The following is a 13,826-nucleotide window of genomic DNA, read 5'->3' on the forward strand; positions in this document are numbered from 1 at the left end:
GCTCATTTTAAAGATGTCAGGAGGAACTTTTTTGTGTTGCAGTATCATATGATGCTTAACATGTCTCTTGCTCTATTTGTTTTTAGTCCTCCACTGTTAGGGATGCAGCACATGAATTAAATGTGAATATACACAGATACTACAGTACAAGGCTATTAGGAATTTGGTTACATGTAACTTGGGCAGATGTTTTTGGGGAGGTGCTAATGTTGCTCTGTTGGCTGGACTTTTCGTTGATATATTTTCATTGGTGTATTTTCAACTAGACTTGATACTGAAAATAGGAAAAAGAAGCAAGTAGTTGGCGTTATTGTACAATTAAATGCTGAATAACACTACCCAGGTTAATTGAAACACTTCAGAAATTGCCTCTGCAGATTCCCATTATAGGAGTTGTGTAATCTGCCTTCACTATATATCTTCCCTAAATTGAATACACATATTGGCTTGTTTTGCTGTTTATTCAAAACCCCATTTCGTTAAACATTTTCAGATGTCCATAAAACATTTGTTGTTGTATTGAGGAAATGAGTTCAAGGTACAAAAAATGGAAGGGGAGGAAGAAGAAAATATAAAATATCCTTTGCAGATCTAATGAGTGCTTCTATTTATGCTTGTCTTGTTTTGTACATTTAAGCAGAAGGGAAATACAGATTCTGGTTAGTGCTTACCAGTCAGACCAAGGACCTTGAACTAGGAACATAGATGCAGTTGTGTACTATGAAAATAAGTATTGGTTGAACATTGACTTTATGCATGTTAAATGTGGATCTCCACAGCCTGTCTGCAAACCCAAAATCAAGTAGCCGGTACAGGAGAATTTCAGATAAGATCTGCTGGGCAGCTTATTAGCAGAGATGCATATTTTACAGTTACATAAAATGATGATGTTTCTATGTATAATCATCTCTTTTTATTTTCAGCACTGTTGAGAACGATTCTGAAGGAAACAAATATTCCTATTATTGTAATTCTTTGTGTGGTTGGAATTCTCCTTGGAGTATTGGGCTACTTTGTAAAGGAGGTACTGTGTATTTAAGAACTATAACTGTTATTAAAGTGGGCCATAAGGCAACACATGTTGTTTTTTGTTTGGTTCATTTGTTTTTCTCAGAGGGTTATCAATGGAGAAGAAGATTAGTTTAGTGCAGGGGTTCCCAAATGGTGGACCATAGAACACATGAAAAAAAAGGAAATCTCTACTTTAAAAGCTGCATATAAAGCACTTGTGTGATGATTTATATTTTTCCTCATCATATTATAAAGATAGTAACTCCTAATAGCCCTACACGGCACTGTAGGTATGTAAATACAGATAAAGGAACTGAAAAAAAGTGAGGATATGACAAGTTTGAGGCCACACAGCAGGCTGGATAAAAATGATTTTATATATTAAAAAAAAAAATTTAAATATTGATTTTTTTATATATATATAATTGGATTTTTAAAAAAATATAGGTTCATTTTTAAAAGTAAACTTCTTTGAAATTATAACAACATATTTTAAGGCCTAAATTTACAATAATCTATTAAATCATTTAAATTAAATTAAAATATTAATATTGAGTGGTACACATTTGCTGTTAAAGTTTCAAAGAAAGTCAGACCACTGAACTGGTGGAAGTCCCTGGCTAAGCACCTGTAACCAGAGTTTGTTGAACTAGTTTTTGAGTCGCTTCTGTAGGTGCAGAGAGAGCGATTAGGTGTATTCATGTAGTTTAGTTCAATGACACGTTCATTTAAAGTTAGAAACCAGCTGGGAGTTGAAAAAGTAGAAAAGCTTGTTTTCCTATTCCAATCTGTGAATAAAAAAATCAGATGTAAAAGGATGACATCTATTAGATCTCAAATCCTGAAGGGCATTCGGTGACCAGAAATATTCAGTTAATTTCAATTACTAAAGATAATTCTTTTGTTTAATAAAAGTTAGTTTTAAATTTAAAACTGATTTTGATGATTTTTTTTCTAATGGATCCAGCACATTTAGGGGAGTTATATTTAACTACTAAAAACATTGTAAAAGGCAATTTTTGTGCATTTTAAATTGAATTCAAGTTTCCAAATAGAGTGTGACACAAATCACAAATAAAAAATTAATCATAATCTAGTAAGAAATGTGAATAAATGTAAGGTAAGTACATAATTGTTTAAATAAATGTGTGTAGATATACTGTGTCCTTCTGGCTAGCAAAAAAATTACGTTTAAAAGCTATATTTACAGTAGAACCTCAGAGTTATGAACACCAGAGTTTTATGAACTGGCTGGTCAATCACACACTCATTTGGAACTGGAATTATGCAATCAGCAGCACCAGAGACCAAAAAAAAAAAAAAAAGAAAATACCATGTAGTACTGTGTTGAATGCAAACGACTACAAAAATAAGGAGAAAGTTTAAAAAAAAAAAAAGAAAAAGAATTGACAAGGTAAGGAAACTGTTTCTGCGCATGGAGCACAAGATTTATGAGGAGAGGCTGAGAGAACTAGGCTTGTTTAGTCTGCAAAAGAGAAGAATGAGGGGGGATTTGATAGCAGTCTTTAACTACCTGAAAGGGGGTTCCAGGGAGATGGAGCTAGGCTATTCTCCATGGTAGTAGACAACAGAACAAGGAGCAAGGGTCTCAAGTTGCAGTGGGGGAGGTCTAGGTTGGATATTAGGAAAAAGGTTTTCACTAGGAGGGTGGTGAAGCACTGGAATGGGTTACCTAGGGAGGTGGTGGAATCTCCATCTTTTGAGGTTTTTAAGCTGCGGCTTGACAAAGCCCTGGCTGGGGTGATTTAGCTGAGGTTAGTCCTGCTTTGAATAGGGGGTTGGACTAGATGACCTCCTGAGGTCCCTTCCAACCCTAATATTCTATGATTTAAATTAAGATGGTTAAAAGCATCATTTCTCTTCTGCATAGTAAAGTTTCAGAGCTGTATTAAGTCAATGTTTGGTTGTAAACTTTTGAAAGAACAACCATAACATTTTGTACAGAGTTATGAACAACCTCCATTTCTGAGGTGTTTGTAACTCTGAGGTTCTACTGTAATTGCAAATCAACATGTTGTAATGGTAACCAGGCTGATTCTCATTAGCTTTCTTTAGGAAATAACTAAAATGTACATATGCAAAAGAAGGTTAAAATCAATGATTAAATCAAGGTTTCCTGCTTGCTGATTTTAAATTATTAAAATTATTGATTATTTAAATCGCTTTGATTTAAATCAGTCCACTGTGCGATACAGCAAGTTAGTGGCAGGGAGGGATTCATTACCCAAGAGTTGCTCAGTCTTAAACTTACGTTTAGTCCACAGTAACACACGAAACTGTTGCTGCACCTCTGCATATGCATCAACATAACAAAAATCTTGTATAATGAGACATAAATAACGGCAATGATTTGTTAGCATTTTAAAAATTGTCATTGTGATAGAATGGTGGATTTTTTCCCTTTTATTAGGTATTTAGAATCAGTAGGCCATTACCCACTATGCTTTAACAGTTTTAAGTCATATTTTAGATCTAAAAGATTTGGTTCTTTTATGATTATAATTCTAGCATAATTACTTATGTTTATCATTAGAATTCTTGAAAAGTTACTCAACATTCTGTTCTAATAGCAAGAATGAACTGCAGTGAGAAATCTAACTAGAGTGGCCACTTATTAGCTTTCAAGTTATTTTCTCTCTGCCCAGCTTCAGCTTCTACAGACTCTCTCCTGTGCTTTTCTCATTTTGTTTTCTGCCTTAACTTTAAGCAGGAGGTCCTTTTTTGAGCCTTGACTCCTTTGGCTCTTTGTTGAGCAGTCAGCTGGCTGGATAGGCTGAAAATGCCACAGGCATGGCTGAACATAAATTTCTTTAGCAGTACACTCATAGTGTCGTCATTCTGAATCCCCTTCTTATTCTCCCTTGCGACCAATTAGAGCAGTCTTGGAAATTCATTCTCACAGGACAGGCAGAAAGGTTTCTAACAGCAAGATCCATGGTAGCAGTCACAAACCAAGGGGTTCTGTCTCCCCTTCACCTCAGGCTTCCAATGGTGAGACCACTACCTCTGTCAACATTAGAAATTCAGGATCCTCTTTTACTTCTCAGGGTAGGTGGCACATTTTGAAAAATCTTCCACACTGTGCACCAGTGACAACCCTTTTGGTGCTTCTGTTCCTCCAGAGCAGGTAGCACTTTAAAGAGGGCTCCTTGCTTTTCTGCAAGTTGACTTTACAGGACTGAATGCTTCAGCTTTCAAAACCTTTTATCATTTTTGTTGCACTCTGGACTCTCTAATTTGACTGCATATTTCCTAGTGTGTGGCCCCCAGAATTGGACACAGAACTCCAGCAGAGGCCTCATGGGTGCCAAATAAAGCGGGACAATTCTCCCACACATTGTGTATACAACATTCCTGTTAATACACCCCAGAATATCTGCCTTTTTCACAGCTGCATCACATTGTTGACTCTCATTCAATTTGTATTCCATTATAACCCCCAGATATTTTTCATCAGTATTACCACCTCTCCAGTTATTCCCATTTTGTTGTGCATTTGATTTTTCCTTCCTAAGTGTGGTGCTTTGCACTTACCTTTATTGAATTTTATTTTGTTAATTTCAGAACAGTTCTCCAATATGTCAAGGTTGTCTTGAATTCTAGTCCTGCCTCCAAGGTGCTTATAATCCCTCCTGGCTTGGTGTCATCTGCAAACTTTATAAGCATACTCTCCACTCCATTATCCAAGTTATTTACGAAAATATTGAATAGAATGGATCTAAGACTGATTTCTGCTGGACTCCACTAGATACACCTTCCCAGTTTGACAGCGAACCATATATAACTACTTGTTGAGTATGGTCTTTCATCCAGTTGTGCTCCCATCCTATAATAAATTCATATAGACAACATTTCCCTATTTTGTTTGAGACTATCATGTGGGACTATCCCGAAAGCCTTACTAAAATCAAGATATCTCATGTCTGCTGCTTCCTCCTATCCATTAGGCCAGTAACCCTGTCAAAAAAAAAGAAATTAGATTGGTTGGACGTGATTTGACTGGCTGTTCCTTATAATTCTATTATCCTCTGTGTACATACAGATTGAAATGGACTTTTCCAGTCTGCTGAGATATTCTGCAAATGTTCACAACCAAATATCTCCCCCCATTTTTGTTTTGTTTGCTGCCAAAACCCAAAAGTTAATTGTGCACTCAGCTCTGGTCACTTCTAAAGCCTCTTAGTAGTTTGTGGGCAACGTCCTCTCAATTCTGTACAGTCATAAACATTTCACCTAAAATAATCTCAAATGCCTTGATCTTAAGAGTTTCTTCAAGCAGTATTGGATTTTGGGTTGTTTGCCAGCAACTTGCAGGGGCAAATTTCCACTTTTAAGGTGATTAAAGGGGCACATATTTGGGTCTCATTCCATTGTCACATGTTTTTTTATGGTTGTAATCTCACCCGAAACGAAAATGTTGCCCTCTAAACCCTTTGTGTAGCCTAAGTTTAGTTTGTCGCTTTGTTCCTCTTCCCTTCTAGTCTATGGTATGGCTATTATTCCCATAAACTCTTCTCTTTCAAAGAAATCTTCTCTCAAGAGATAGAGAGCTGTTTTCTCCTGTAAAGAACTGTTTCTGATTTTTCAGCAAGAATAAAGAAGTTTTGAAAATAGTTCTATGGTTTATGCTCAGCTCAGGGTCTTCCTTACATATCAATCAGGAAATTGCTCTATCTGGTTTTTCCTCTTTTAAGTCTTCTCGCGGACACCCCCCAATAGGAGATTTGGCATACTTTGTATGTGGTCAGACCATGCCCTCTTCTATCTATGGAAATAAAATTAATCTAGTCATATTCCTTATTTTTGGTTTGAAAGGGTCTCAAGTTCTGAAAGTTTCTAGATTCATCATACCTAGTTGGATAAAATCTTGTATTTGAGTGTCCTTTGCATATTCATACTCTTGAGATATGCTGACTGGTATAGCTTGGATGGTGGAACCTTTTGGTAGCAGTGCCCAGTAGAATGCTTAAGTTTCCTTCTGACCCTTTCCCTTAGCATTTGAGCATTTTTTGAAGCCAAGGCTATGAAAGGGGGGCATGGTATCACCTGCCATTTCGGTTCAGACTGCAGCAGACAGACATGGACCTGTATTGATCTCTTGGATTGTTACTTTTGGATATGTGTCTTACCTTAATGAATGCTGAAAGAGTAAGTTAGCTAATAGTTCATTTTAGTGTGAGTTTAGATTTTAAGATATTTAGTAAGATTTAGTACTGGCATCAATGGTAGATCTGAAGACAAAGAAGCATGGTTTCAAAAGATGTGCATCATGCCCTACATTTTCCCCAACATTTGACACCCACACCAGGTGCCGTAAGAACGTAGTGGAAGAACATTCTTCTTCTTGTGCTATTTGTAGCACATTCTATCCTCTATAAAGGAGAGACTAAATAGATTCCAGACTATCCTATTGTAGTAGGCTCTGACTGCTAGACCTTTTCGATCACGGGTATCAAAGAAATCTGAGGAAAGAGAAAAGAGGCCTGAATCAGCATCTAGTACTTCTGGATCCAAGAATATCACTATGATAAATCATTCAACCTCAGCATCAAGCTCCAGTTCCAATTTTACTGAGTTGTCGGTAGTTAAATCCTCCGATCCGGCTCTGAGACACTAAGGCCTTTATTGTAGAGGCTTCCAGATAAGGAACTATAGCAAGGCGCTGTGGCCTTCCTTGAGCCTGCACCTGAAGACAAGCTGCAACTCCCCCTGCTGGGCAGAACAAGGTCCTGCAAGCCGAATACCCTGGGGAAAAAGGGGTGGAGCCAAGACAGGAAAGGGAAGCTTAAAAGGCCAACCTAGCAGCTCAGTCAGGGGAAAGCTGCCAACGGAGACAGCTGTGTCTTCCTTGAGGCTGCGATCTGGGCCTGACACAGGCCCTACGGCTGTGCGGAGCAACCGCCCTACAGACCGGAGCCTACAAGGCTGCCTCGGCTGCTGGGCCTGAGTGACTGGATAGGGCCACCGGTCCCTAGTGACTGGGAAAGGCCACCAGGCCCCAGTAGCTGGGAAGAGCTACCTGAGGCCACTGAATGGGAGCAACCCCTCGAGGCCGGACCTGATCTGGAGGAGCTGCCTGACGCTGGGGACCCACTGGAGCTGCCTGATCCTGGTATATCAGAGGACCCACTGGGACCCTGTGACTTGGAGGAGCTGCCCTCCGCTGAAAACCCTGAGGAATTTCTGGACCTGCCGCCGGTTGACGGTGAGGGACTCGTGGGGCTCCCGCTCGCCGTCTACCCCAGCGACCTGGAGGAAGACCCCTGGCTGCAGGTACCCAAGTACAAGGTGGGAGGCTTTGGCGGAACCAGTCAGCGTGTTGTGTCTGGAGCCCCGCTGACTCAGTGGCACTGATGGGGCCCTGGGCTGGGATGTAGTGGAGTCAGGTGGGCCTGCGTCCCCCTCCTCCCTTCCCTAGCCACCCCAAGAGTGCTTGGCTCCTCTGAACCCGCCTGCCAGAGGATACCAAGTTTACCAGCCCTTCCTGCCTGAAGGCCAGGGGCTATAGACTACTTTGCCTGCCCTGCCCTGCCTGAGGGCCGGGGGCAACAGAGTTCTTTGGCCTTCCTCGCCCTGCTCGAGGGCCGGGGGCCACAGAGCCACTGAACGCTAGCTTTTTCCCGCTGTAGACCAAAGCGTGTGGCCTTCAAGCGGCAACACCCCTTCTGGGCTGGGCCACATGCTTACGCTTAGTGGAAAATGTAGGCAGCTTCACCCCTCTGACGAACGGGGGGCTGCCTGCTAGACAACCCATCGGCTACTAGATGCAGGCAACAAACAGGACTATGGAATTTGAGAAGTTCATGAAGTGGTGGGCCAACCACTAACAGCAGTAGCAAGTGGCTCAGCTCCAGCAGCAGCAATAGCTGATCCGGAACTTGGGGGCCCAGCAACAGGAGCTACATCGACAGTATGTACAGCAGCTGGGTTCCTTGATTACTCAGCCCAGGGAGTGTGGGGCCGTGCTTCACATGTGTCCAGATAGAAGATCTGCGTCTCCAGTGCCCCATGATGGGCTGCTCCCTTGGCTTGGTCTATGCCGGGGAGGGCGAGTGCGGGGGCTGATCGTCCCGAAAGCCAAGGTCATGGTCGGATTAGCGGGGAGGAACTTGGAGGCCGTGGTTGACTCCAGATGCATCTGGACCCTCATCCTACGAAGGCTGATCCCCAAAGAGGGACGGGTCCTCGAGCAGTTCGACCTGAGATGCATCCATGGGGATCTGAAGATCTACCCCACACTTGCTGTCCCCCTGACCTTTGAACTGGTCACCCGGGTGTTCCCAGTAGGGCTGGCACCTCGTCTACCATACCCCATCATTTTAGGCTGGGACTGGTCAGACTTCGCAGGTGTGCTCCAAAGGGTATGTCACCATGGAGCCCTGGGGGAGGCAACCCAAGATGAAGGGGCCCCAGTTGGCCCCGAACCTCACCCCGATGTAGATGGGCTGAATCCCGACGAGGATCGCCTCAATGATGTGGGGCCCCAGGAGGGAGAGACCCCTCCAGTACCAACTGACCCTCCTGACCCAGGGGAGCCTGGGGATGATTTCTGCCGGGATCAACGGGAAGACCCCACCCTCATCCGTGCCTACAATCAGCTGGCCGCCATGGATGGGGTGGTGACTGACCCCCAGCGGGCGGCCAGAGGCCACGGTTTGAGCTATGCTGCAACTGGCTATATTGAGTGGAATGGGACCCCCAGACCGGGGCCTCTTGCGCCCAGTTGGTAGTTCCCAGGACCCATCGAAGAGTGGTTCTGAGGCTGGACTATGACATTCTGGCTGCGGGCCATCTGGGCCTCGACAAGACCCTAGCCCAAGTCTTGTCACGCTTCTACTGGCCTGGCGTGCACCATGAAGTCCGGAAGTATTGTGTCTCCTGTCCGGAGTGTCAGCTAGCAGCCCCAGCCGGCGTTTCACGGGGCCCCTGGTACCGCTTCTCCTGGTTGGGACTCCCTTTGAAAGAGTGGCCATAGACCTGGTAGGACCTCTGGAGCGGAGCATGGTACCGTTACCTTTTTGTCTTGATGGATTATGCCAGCCGCTTCCCAGAGGCCATCCTCCTTAAGAACACTATGGCTCAGACGGTTGCGAGAGAATTGGTCAAGGCCTTTGCAAGGGTGGGGTTGCCCTGAGAACTCCTTATGGATCAGGGAACTAATTTTACTTCCTGACTGTTTCAGGAGGTCTTGCGACTCTGGCCCAGGAGAAGCTGCAAACCGCCCAAACAAGCCAAACAGTCCCAGACATATAATCAGGATGTATGCACCCGCTCCTTTGAACCTGGCAACCAGGTCCTGGTATTGCTACTGTCCACAGAGTCAAAGCTACTGGCCCGATGACAATGGCTATATGAAGTCACCCGACAGGTCAGCCCCATGAATTTTGAGGTCCAACAACCCGACCGGTGGAAGAAGCAGCAAATCTATCACATCAATCTGTTGAAACCCAGGTGTGAGCGGGAGGGTCTAATGATCAACCCTTACCCCCCGATCCGGACCTGGGCCCGCAGATCCCTGAGAGACAGGATCCAGGCGAACCCTAGCTGGGCGCTGATCTCTCCGAGACCCAGAGGCAGCAAGCCAAGCACCTGCTGGAGACGTTTGCCATGACCTTTACAATGGTCCCCGGGAAGACCACCTGGGTATACCACAGCATCCAAATGCACCCTGGCAAGGTGATACATACTGGCACAAGATCTCCCCCCTGCCATCTACAGGCTGTGGTGGAGGAAGACATCCAGGACATGTTAAGGCTCGAGGTGATCGAGCCCTTGACCAGCGAGTGGCGTAGCCCCATCGTACTGGTACCAAAACTGGACAGGTCGTGCTGATTTTTTGTATAGACTTCCGGCGAGTCAACTCCATCTCGAAGTTTGACACCTACCCCATGCCAAGGACCGAGGAGTTGCTCGATCGACTCAGGGAAGCTCAGTACTTTACCATGCTCGACCTCACAAAGGGGTACTGGCAAATTCCCCTGGACGCCCAGTCTAGGGAAAAGACCATGTTTGCGACCCCGAGGGGTTTATACCAATTTGTGGGGATGCCCTTTGGGGTCCACTGAGCCCCCGCGACCTTCCAGCGATTGACCCCATATGAGCTACGTTGCGGCCTACCTCGAAGATGTGGTAGTGTACAGCCGCCACTGGAGTGACCACCTGAATCAGGTGTCTGCTGTCCTGAGGACGCTGCCTGATGCCGGGCTCACCACAAACCCCTGAAAGTGCTGTATCGGGTGGCAGGAAACCACATACCTGGGGTACACCATGGGTCAGGGAACCCTATGGCCCTTGATTGGGAAGGTACAGGCGCTCCAAGAATACCCCCAACCTGCTACCAAGAAACAGATGAGGCAGTTCCTGGGTTTAGCAGTTTACTATCGGTGGTTTGTGCCAGTTTTTGCCACCCTCGCCGCGCCACTAACGGACCTGCTGAGAAAGGACCAGCCCCTGGGATGTGACTGAGCATTCAACACTTTGAAGGACACGCTGTGCCATGAGCCCGTACTTTACAGCCCTGATTTTAACCGCACCTTCCTGGTACAGTCAGATGCCTCAGTCATAGGACTGGGGGCCATCCTTGCCCAAGACATTGACGGAGAGGAGCACCCCATATTGTACATAAGTCACAAGCTATTTCCCTTGGAGCAGAACTATGCGACTATTGAAAAGGAGGCGCTGGCCGTAAAGTGGGCACTGGAGACACTGAGGTATTACCTCCGTCGCCCCTTCGTCGTCATCACCGACCATGCACCCCTCTGCTGGCTCCAGCAGATGAGAGACCGATGCCCAGCTGATACAGTGGTACCTCGCCGTGCAACCCTTTGCATTTACCATCCAGCACTGAGCAGGTAAAGAACATGCCAATGCTGATGTCTTGTCCTGCTTAGGGGAAGGGGCACGGGCCAGCCCCAGAGACCGGGAGCTGGACTTGAGGGGGAGGGTGGGTGTAGCAAGGCGCTGTAGCCTTCCTTGGAGCCTGGGCCTGAGGACAAGCTTCAGCCCTCCTGCTGGGCAGATCAAGGTCCTGCAGGGTGAATACCTCAGGAGAAAAGGGGAGGAGCCAGGACAGGAAAGGGAAGCTTAAAAGGCTGGCCTAGCATCTTGGTCAGGCGGAAGCTGCTGCCAGAGACAGACATGTCTTCCCCGAGGATGTGGTCTAGGCCTGACACGGGCCCTGCGGCTGTGCAGAGCAACTTCCCCACTGACGGGAGCCTCCAAGGCCTGCCTGGGCCTGAGTGACTGAGAAGAGCTACCTGAGGCCACTGAATGGGAACAACACCCCCCCCAGGCCAGTTCTGACCTGGATGAGCTGCCCGACGCCGGGGACCCACTGGAGCTGCCTGAGCCTGGTACAGTGGAGTACCCGCTGGGACCCTGTGACCTCGAGAAGCTGCCCTCCGCTGTGACCCTGAGGAGTTTCCGGACATGCTGCCGGTGGACAGTGAGGGACTCATAGGACTCCCACTCGCTGTCTACCCCAGCGACCTGGAGGTAGACCCCTGGCTGCAGGTACCCGGGTACAGGGTGGGAGGAAGTAGCCCAAGGTTAGCTGGACATAGTTTGGCTGAGGCTTTGGCAGAACCAGTCAGCGTGTTGTGGCTGGAGCCCCGCTGACTCAGTGGCAAACCACTTTGCCGCTGATGGGTCCCTGGTCTGGGGACACAGTGGAGTCGGGTGGGCCGGCGTCCCCCTCCTCCCTTCCCTAGCCACCCCAGGAGTGTTTGGCTCCTCTGAACGTGCCTGCCAGAGGATACCAAGCTTACCAGCCCCTCCTGCCTGAGGGCCGAGGGCTATAGACTACTTTGCCTGCCCTGCCCTGCCTGAGGGCCGGGGGCAACAGGCCGCTTGCCAGCCCCAGCTGCCTGAAGGCCGGGGACCATAGACTGCTTTGGGCTGCTATGCCTGCTCGAGGGCTGGGGACCACAGACTGCTTTGGCCTCCTCACCAGAGCCACCGAACGCTAGCTTTTTCCCGCTGTAGACCAAGGTGCTGTAGCCTTCCTCGGAGCCTGGGCCCAAAGAAAAGTGGCAACACCCCTGCTGGGCCAGGTCACACGCTTACAGGGACCCAACCACCAGATACCATTCTGGAACCAAATACTTTGGTTTTGAGGAAAAGAGAAGCTAAATTGAAACATAGCGCTGTACCAGGGAATCCTTCTCACTGATTCATTGGATTCTTTAGATTGAGAACATAATATGGTTCCAAGTTCTAAGAACAAATTGCTTCATATTGTAGTAATGTTATAGGTCTGAAAAAGTTCTGAGAACCAAATTCTTCAACTTGTACAGGTCTTACTATTACATTTATGGCACAGGTTCATGCAGATCTACAACAAATGTTGGACCTGACTACCTCCTTAACTAAAATAATGAAGAGGCCAATGCAGGAGCATCCCTTTCAATTTTCTCCTCCTGACAAGTACCAGATAGGTCTCCAGAGACCATATGTCAACTGTCTAAGACTCTAACTGGTTCTACAAGAAAGTCTATCTCACTGCTATCCCTTCTTCAAGTTCCAGCTTCTGTTATATCTCAGTGTCTTATCGGCCCCTGCATTTCAAAGAAGAGCTGGATCTGACAATGATTTTGGTGATGGAACCTTTTCTTTTGAAGCAAGGCTTTCCCCCTTGATTTGCGTCTGAGGCATCTTGTTCACTAGGTTAATTAGACTATGCTGGATTGGCATAATCGGCAGTATTGGAATATCCCACCTGCAATGAACAAGGTATGGGCGGTCAAGTGTAGTGGTCACTGCAGGGGGTAAAAACCAAAGACAGTGTCAGGTACCAAACTGAAGGTCAGAGCTGGGGACAATGTTGAGTACCAAGCCAAAGGTCAGAGCTGGAGAGAAAGTTGGGTACTAGGCCAGGGGTCAGAGCTGGAGACAGCATCAGGGGTAAGGCAGAGGAGCAGGGGCCTGGAGTAGGGCAGTACAACAGGAACTGAGCATAGACAGGCGTCTGGGTTGGGAAGACAGGAACCAGGAGCAGGCAGAAATGCAGGGCTCGGATGTCAGTTAAGCAGGAGGGGTCTATAGTTGTAGCCAGCCAAAAATTTTTCTAGTTCATTGGTTTTCAAGGACCCCTACAATTTTTTTGAATGGAGGTGTGGACCCCTTTGGAAATCTTAGACATAGACTGCAGACCCCAAGTTGAAAACCACTGCTCTAGTTGCTCAGGCAACTTCCTGTTATTTCTTGGTTCATATAGTACTCCTTTAGCCAATTGGGGGGCTAGATGTTTCCCCCAATCAGTAGCTTTGGGAGTGGGGTCCTCTGCAAACTAGCCCTCCCTTATTTTCTTGGGTGAGCTGCTGGGTAGCAGTCATGTCCTGAATGCTGTTTGGGGACTTGTGGGCCTGGATTAGAGGCCTGTGATCTCTCCTACCACCATGGATGCCTTTGGCATATTGGCCATTTCCCAGTTACCCCTACCACTCTTGGAAACTGTCTCCCTTGTTCCAGTCAGGGAAAACTTGTAACTACAGATCTGAGACATTTGGATCCTAAATATTCAGAACTGACCGTCAAGGAACATTCACCTACTATAGTACTTGAGTTGCTACCCAGTTCCATGGGTTGGTGAACAGAATGGTGACAACTTTGAAATTACCATCAGTGGCTTTGGAGGAAATCACCCACCCATCTTTTTACATTTTGTATATTACTTCTATAAGCAAAGTATCTTTACATTAATTGGAAGGACTTTACAAACCAGCTAAATTGGCATGATACAATCCATTTTCCTGTCAGCCAGTTTCAAAGAAGGTTGACAAATTATATCAGATTCC

Source organism: Emydura macquarii, unplaced genomic scaffold (assembly GCF_026122565.2).
Source record: "Emydura macquarii macquarii isolate MOO-44397 ecotype Brisbane River unplaced genomic scaffold, CSIRO-AGI_Emac_v2 contig_587, whole genome shotgun sequence".
Classification (NCBI taxonomy): domain Eukaryota; kingdom Metazoa; phylum Chordata; order Testudines; family Chelidae; genus Emydura; species Emydura macquarii.